Source organism: Punica granatum, chromosome 7 (genome assembly GCF_007655135.1).
Source record: "Punica granatum isolate Tunisia-2019 chromosome 7, ASM765513v2, whole genome shotgun sequence".
Lineage (NCBI taxonomy): Eukaryota > Viridiplantae > Streptophyta > Magnoliopsida > Myrtales > Lythraceae > Punica > Punica granatum.
This window is the reverse complement of record NC_045133.1, coordinates 19,538,877-19,547,274: the sequence shown is the minus strand read 5'-3', so window position 1 is coordinate 19,547,274 and position 8,398 is coordinate 19,538,877. Positions and strand designations below refer to the sequence as shown.

Here is an 8,398-nt window from a genome sequence, read left to right as displayed (position 1 = left end):
TCAGATGTGACCCCCATGACCAGACAAATAATATCTTCCAAATATAATTCTTTTCCTTCCTTACCATGTGAACGCCCAAAAATTAAAAAATTGACTTTCAGAACAAGTTGATCAGGGTTGACTTGACTAAGACTCAAGTCAAAGTCAATGAAAACCCAGCAATTGTAGAGATGCTTTCCATGTCTTAGTTACACTCGACCTCGTACATGATATAAAGTTGTAACAAAGATTGAGGTTTGCAAAATTGCCTGGTTCCTATTCTTTGCAGAAGAATGTTTGAGAGTAGTTTTTCCTTTAAGCTTTTCCTCCTCCTCCTACTATCAGGGAAATCTCTGTACCTTCAAACCGTTCCGTTCACGTTGAGCTGTGTCGAGAATGAACGGGAAGCACTTCTCAAGTTCAAACGAGGCCTCACCGACCCCGGCGATCTGCTCTCTTCCTGGACAGGACGAGACTGTTGCGCTTGGGAAGGAGTTCGCTGCAGCAATAGAACAGGACGAATACTCGGTCTCGACCTCCGAAACAGAAATCCCAGTGACCCGGACTTGGGCTTCGGGGGACCCTCTCTCGGAGGCGAGATCAGCCCTTCTCTGCTGGAGTTGAAAGACCTGAGGCGCTTGGACCTGAGCATGAACGATTTCAGCGGTACAAAGATTCCGAACTTTCTCGGTTCATTTCAATATATGAAGTACCTGAATCTCTCGGGAGCATCTTTTGCGGGGAACATTCCCCTAAACCTCGGGATCTTTCCCGTTTGAGGTACCTCGATCTCAGGAATTGTTTCCTGCAATCGGATGCGAATGATCTCTTCTGGCTCTCCGGTCTTCCTTTGCTCGAGTATCTGGACTTGGGGGCTGTCGACCTCAGCAAGGCTGCATCGGATTGGCTTCAAACAATCAATTTGCTGCCTTCTCTTCGGGAGTTGCACTTATCCAATTGCAGGCTCTTGAAACTTCCTCATTCCCTCCCCTTCATCAACTTCACATCGATCTCAGTTCTCGACCTCTCCAACAATGGCTTCAACTCTTCTCTGCCTCCCTGGCTCTTCAATCTCACCAACCTCGTATATCTCGACCTCAACTCAAACAGCATCATGGGCGGCGTCCCGGATATGTTCTCGGGTTTAGCATTTCTCCAAGAACTTGACCTCTCGGAGAACTCTCTCATCGAAGGTGAGCTCCCGAAGTCCTTGGGAAGTCTATGCAATATGAACGTACTGAAGCTATCGATCAACAAAATGGGAGGCGAGATAACTGATTTCCTGTATGGTTTATCTCGATGTAGCAATGGTAGCAGCTTAGAGATGCTTGATTTGGGATATAACGGATTCTCAGGGAGCCTGCCTGAGTCCATCGGACACTTGAGCAAGTTAAGGTACCTTCAGCTGCCAAATAACTTGTTTGAAGGTCCGATCCCAGAGTCTATTGGGAACATGTCGTCTTTGGAGGAAACCAACTTCGGTGGCAATAAGATGAACCAAATTCCGACTGGATTCGGGCAACTCTCAGCCCTAACTGCTGCAGATCTCTCGAACAACCTGTGGGAAGGTTTTGTCTCAGAGGCCCACTTCGCCAACCTCTCGAAACTAAGGGATTTAAATTTGTACAAGGACTCCCCAAACATTTCCTTGGCCTTCAATATCTCTCCTAGTTGGGCCCCTTCCTTCAAACTTCACTTCATAAATATTAGGTCTTGCAACTTGGGACCTGATTTCCCGAATTGGCTCAAGAATCAGGATGAGCTTGTCACTGTGGTTCTCAACAATGCTCGAATCTCGGATGAGATACCGAATTGGTTCTTGGAGCTCAACTTGCAACTAGATGAGATAGATGTTGCGTATAATCAGTTACGTGGATCCCCTCCGACCTCTCTTGTGTTCACTTCCTCGGCAAATGTGGACCTGAGCTCAAACCTATATGAAGGTCCTCTGCCTCTCTGGTCTCCCAATGTCACCACAGTGTACCTTCGTGATAATCAATTTTCAGGTCCTATCCCACCCGATATCGGAGATAAGATGCCATTGCTTACCGACTTGGACATCTCGCAGAACTCGTTAACTGGTAGAATCCCCTTGTCCATCGGGAATCTGTCTACTTTGACAACCTTGGTCATCTCCAACAACTATCTCACTGGAGAGATACCGGGGTTCTGGAGCAACATCCCGTTCTTATACATAGTTGACATGTCCAACAATAGCCTCTCAGGCACGATCCCGAGCTCATTAGGCTCCCTGAACTCTCTCAAGTTCTTTGTGCTCAGCAACAACAATCTCTCAGGCGAGCTTCCCCCCTCATTAATGAATTGCTCGATTTTGAGCCTCGACCTTGGGGAGAACGGATTCTCTGGGAAAATCCCCAGATGGATCTCAGAAGGCTTGCCGAATCTATTAATCTTGCGGTTGCGATCAAATTTATTCTCCGGGGAAATACCTCCTGAAATCTGTGGGTTGTCCGAGCTTCATATAGTGGATCTCTCACACAATGATTTGAGAGGGCCGATCCCCTCGTGCGTGGGCAACTTGACAGGTCTTAAGGTCGAGGTCACTGACATACGCAACCCGAGGTATCAGGGACAACTTACAGTGGTTGCGAAAGGGAGGCAACTCCAATACCGGCAAACACTTTACCTCGTGAACAGTTTTGACTTATCAGATAACAGGTTGTCAGGCGAGATCCCAAGTGGGCTCGCAGATCTTGTGAAGCTGGGCACGCTGAACTTGTCGGTGAATGGATTGGTCGGGGAAATTCCCCCCAGCATAGGAAACTTGGACGTCTTGGAAACCTTGGACCTGTCCAGAAACAGGATTTCAGGGAGAATCCCACCAGGGATGACTGCCATGACAAAGCTGAGCCACTTGGACTTGTCCCACAATAACTTGTCGGGAAAAATCCCGACTGCGAACCAATTCCAATCCTTCAATGACCCATCAATGTACGAGGGCAACTCGGGCCTCTGCGGGGTCCCACTGACAAAGTTGTGCCCTGGCGATGGCGAACCATCTCATTCTCCGGATGCCAATACTGATCAGAAGGATGAGGAAGATGATGAGGATAGGCTCGACAGGCTTTGGTTGTTCCTAAGCATTGGGCTTGGATTCATCATAGGATTCTGGGGTGTCTGTGGTACTCTGATCATCAAGAAGTCATGGAGGATTGCTTATTACAGGTTTGCTGACAGGATTATAGACAAGCTCACCGTGTTTGTGTCGGTGAACACAGCTCTGCTCCGGGGAGGAGCTGAGGAGGGTGATCGAAATGGACAGGCTGATCAGATGGTTATACCGAAGGAGAATATGCAGACTATTTCGTTTTGATAGAACAGAATATCATTGTAAGCAACGAACCTCTGATTAACCAACGGTTCATCAATGTTTAAGCATTGAAAATAAATCCATTTTCGTAAATCTGAGGAAAATAATAAGTTTATTGTTGAACACTGATGGTCTTTCTTTTAATGTCAAAAGCATGAGATAAAACTTAATTAGTACTCCGATAACGCATGAGCAAAGTATTAGTACTAATCCTTGAAAAATTAATATAATAATTAGATTAATCTTTAATAATCTATTTTACAAGGACTAGTATAAGTCGATAGGAATTCTCTACGCTTCATGACTGAAACATGTATTGACCTTTGCATTAATTTGAAACACAGTGATTCCACTAATGCCGTTCCTCTTACTCTATTTTCTCTCCTGTTTTCGTTTCCGGTGGAGACATGGAGTCTCCAGATTCATGGAATTTGTTTATAATCTGTGATGTTGTTCATCATCATTATTATTATTTTGATAACGAGAAGTTCATTTTCTTCAAGCCCATGAACACCTTACAAGCTCATGGATCCAGCTAAATCCATGTGCAAGCACATGTGATGGTGGCTTCACTAGGGGCTATGCGCGCAAGGAGAGATTCGAACCTACGACATTGTGAACTACTCACAAAACGTATGCACGTTCTAACCTTTTGTCTAACCCTTGGGTTGATATTGTTCATTATTAATCTAATGCAAATGAAAGTTTAAAAAATACAATAGGAAAAATAAGATAAATATGCGTTCGGAATATGTGATATTCGGTATAGACTGAGACCAACAATGTTTCGATTCCCTTTAAGTCGATAACTATGGTTCCCCCGGCAGCGGAATTATCAAATTTCTTTCAACTTTAGTTGCAAAAGAAACCCAGATAAGGCGGCTGTTGTCGAAGGGTAACAACTAACAACTGTTCTGCTCATGGGCTTCATCAGGACCTATTGGGCATTATGATGAATGAATCCAAGGCCTTCATTGATCCCCATAAGCTTGGCTACAATTCAAACTCGACCAAGTCCCAGGTTAGGCTGTTTAGTTTATTGGGTCGAACCCATTAAGAAGTCGAGTTTACCATTAGTTAGTTTAATCATGAAGAAGCTCATATATTGCGAATCCAATTGATAAATTTTCTGCTCATATATTGTGAATCCAGTTGATAAATTTTCTTCTTTTCTTTTTTTACCTTAATGGCCTAATAAAGGATGCTACTTTGGTTTTTTTTTTTCATATAAGAAAAAAAGTTGTGGGGGGCGGTTGGTGTGGCAACCCCAAGAGGGTAACCATATCATACCGAACCCCGCCATCGATGTCGGGTTTGAATCATACCTACACTAGGATCCAAGAGTTTAGACTCTTCATTGTAATCCCAATGATACTTCAGAGGAACGCGAGTTACCACCTTGCTCACTGAATTACTACCTCATTGTCATTGTTAAGATACTTTTCTATTACATCAAAACTCGAAGTTAGGTCCTAGAATAAGGTTTTCAAATTTATGGGATATCGGAAGTTATCAGATTATTCTTTAAAACATTATGGTTTTAATTTTTTTTTAATAATAAAAGATCTAACATGCATATTAAGGAAGTTAGAATCCAAACATTGGAATAGTACAAGGAGAACCCTAGATTTATAAAACGCTTGGATACCCCCACCAAATATCTTAAGCAATTGATATGGGCTCAATCATTTATAAAAATTTGGTGGAATTTTAAGATGGTATAAGCATTCAGTCTAACCCAATTAATTGCAGATGCGCACGCTTACCGCATGGTCTATGGCCATGCTTTTACAATCTCTGCATAGGATTTGATCAATATGATAGACCATAACGAAAAATATTAGTCCTATTACATCATCTGAGTTAGCCTCCTAGTTCTTCTCAGTACATACATTTTCAATGATCTGCTGAACTAGCCATACAGTTTTCCGAAGCTTTGTATGATATACCACTACCACAATCAAAAGCTAAACCGACATATAAAAGGAAAAGTAGACAGAACAAGTAAAACAAAAACAATGACATTTAGTACTCGAAATCGGAACTTATATTGTGCTGTTCGCTCTGTCGCCAAAATTGTATGTCCGTCCAAGAAATTAAAAGAGTCCGATTCGGAGCACGTTTGTCCCTTAAGTGCTTCCGTGCGTGCAGCCCATTTTCCGAAGACAAGACTAGACTTGGACATAGAAAGATCATACACCATCCATCGGAATCTTACATAAATAGCACTCCCCACCATTAAAAGTGAGGGAGAAAACCAAAAAAGAATTTTGGTGCAGTTACTCTCATTTTCTATTTGAAATCAAAAGAGTTACAATTCGTTGATCCGTGGAACTTCCTATACCATTCGTTTTTTCTTAAAGAAGCTATTGTTAATTCACCCAAAAAAAAAGAAAAAAAAAGAAGAAGCTGTTGTTACCAAAAAATAAAGGAAAAGAAAACTTTTTCATTTCTATAACCGGGAAAATAGCTCCTTCGTCCAATAAAAAAGTCACTTCTTTTTTTCCTCTAAAATATAAGTCCAGCATTATCCTTTCTACAGAAAAAGCCCTACATACCCACCAAACCACAAAAAAGAAAGGGAAAAAAAAAAAAACGTACACGAACATAATCAAAACCAATCTCCTTCTCCTCTTCCACCACCAACGGCTGTCAATGTGTATAACACCTCCGAGAGGATCCCACTAATTGAAAAAGAAACTCCTTAAAAAAAAAAAAAGATGGTGTAGAGCAATGATATACGTCCTCACATATCAATCAAGAGAGTGCATGTTTAATTCTCATGATGAGACTATCGATGCTCTTTAATTAGCTATTATGATTTCGATTTCATTACCTGTAGGCCTCTTTTTAGAGGGAAAATGTCAAATTTGGTCATCAACCTTTAACTATTTTTCCATCTTAGTCCTAAACCTTTTCTTTAGCTGGATTTCATCCTCAATCTTTTTCGCGCGGAATGAGTTCAGTCATTTCGTCCAAAATTCCGTCAATTTTCCTTGACATGTATAGTCGTCAAATGAGAGTGTGTTATGTGCGCGACAAATCACTGCTATTCTAAATCAGTTATTATAGAGTAAATCCGATTCTTTTTTTAATCAAATTCGTAAACCGGACTAAGATATTTCCGGTTCTTTTAAGATTTCAGCAATCGCTTCTCTTTCATCGTCTCACGCACCAACAGATGGCTGGAATCCTGAAAGAACCGAAAATATCTTAGTCCGGTTTACGGGTCTAATTAAAAAAATAATCGGATTTGCTCTATAACAACCAATTTAGAGTAGCATTGATCTATCGCGCACGTAACGCACTCTGATTTGACGAATATACATGTCAGGAAAAATGGACGGAATGACTGAACTCATACCGTACGAAAAAGATTGAGGACAAAATTCAGTTAAAGAAAATGTTTATGACTAAAATAGAACAATAGTTAAAGGTTGATGACCAAATTTGATCTTTTCCCTTTATTTAACAAAAAAAAAATCCTCAACCCCTTTTTTTTCTCTCTCTTTTGCATAAAAAAAAGTTCTTGACCTCTTGATGAGCTCTATTTAGGGTAGGAGCCTATATACTGTAGCCAATGCATCAGAAAGATTGAATTTCATCGCGAGATTGTACATTGTAAATTTATGGGGTTGCAATTGTAAGAATATTGGTTTGAGATTGGCATGCATGATTGGCATGTTGGAAAAATGTTGAACCATTCAATGATTTAGTGATATATATCAAATATTGCGTGTATTTGCTAGTACTGCGAGAGTTCAAAGAAAAATCGCTTTTGGTATGCCCAAAGAAAAAAAAGTGTGATAGTCACGTGGCATGTAATTAGGGCGGAGCCAATGTATAGCTGGGGGCAATTGCCCCCTAAACTTTGATTTTATTTTTAAATTTTATCTCAAAAATATATGTTTTTTTATGTAAAATAAGTATTTTGTCCCCCTGAAAATAAAATATTTATGTAAATAACATTTTTGTCTCCCTCGATGAAAATTCTGACTCCGCCTCTGCATGTAATTCTTCTGAACTTATAAGTGATTGAATTCATCAAGTATAATAGGCATAATTTACCTAAAGGCTAAACTCTAGTGAGGGGGCTCTATTGAGAGTTGTAAATCTCACATTGCAAAAATAAAAAGAAATTATTGGATTTATATGAGACTGAATATCTTAATTTATTAATTCGAGTTTTTGAGTTGAAAATGCATCCAATGCCTTATGGGCTAGTGAAAATTTTACAATACAAAAGGATATACTGCTAATATCTTGTTCCCCGATCATACCTGGGACAACGTGACTACCTAGAAGTGTCGGCAGTATCCCTTCTCCCTCTCGATTCCCCATATTTCTAAATGTTGATTTCATTTCACAAAGTGATTGATTGTATAATAGCAAGTGTCTTCTCCAAGTCCCCAATCAGAGTAGGATGTCAGCTCATTGGAGCTCATCATGACGGCCATGGCTAAAAGCAACAGCTCTCGGAGTGTTAGAGGAACATGACATTACATCTAAGACAGGGATCAAGACACGAGTCACAACACGAAATACGAATCCTCTTTCCTAACCTAACTTCGTGACTATAGATGGATGGATGGATGTGAAATCAGTGGGGTGTACATATAGGGTTCACTCAACAAAACTATAGTATTGAAAAGACGTTAACTTATGCAGGAGAGCGATGAGCACTTCAGAGCAGCCTTTGTCGCATACTTCTAGTGTCAATTAGCTAGTCCCGAGGCTCATCATAAATTCAGTACAATGATGCAGTTCTTGACCCAATATAAAGAGATTCGTGATTCAGTTCTTATCAATCAATATTTTAGTGTTCCCTTTCAAATGGGTCCTTCACCGATCCCAATATACTAGTCTAGTGAATATTGGCGGGATCAGTGTCTCCCAATTTGAAAATATCTCAGACCCACAATTGCACCGGCATTCTCCTGTCCATTCTTGGGCTCCATTCGAGGGTCCCCGCCCGGCCACTTTTGATCAGTGCAACCAGTACCCCGGGGTCTCCCGATGGTCGCCTTGCCAAATGGCCCATATTTTGATGCCCCATTTGGCTAATGCCTATTCATGAACTGTTGTCTC

General features: G+C 41.0%; 1 pseudogene; it reads left to right on the top strand.

Annotated features, from left to right (window-relative positions):
- The first annotated feature begins 240 nt into the window (after window positions 1-240).
- LOC116215510 lies at window positions 241-3,435 on the top strand (annotated as a pseudogene).
- The last annotated feature ends 4,963 nt before the right edge of the window (window positions 3,436-8,398 follow it).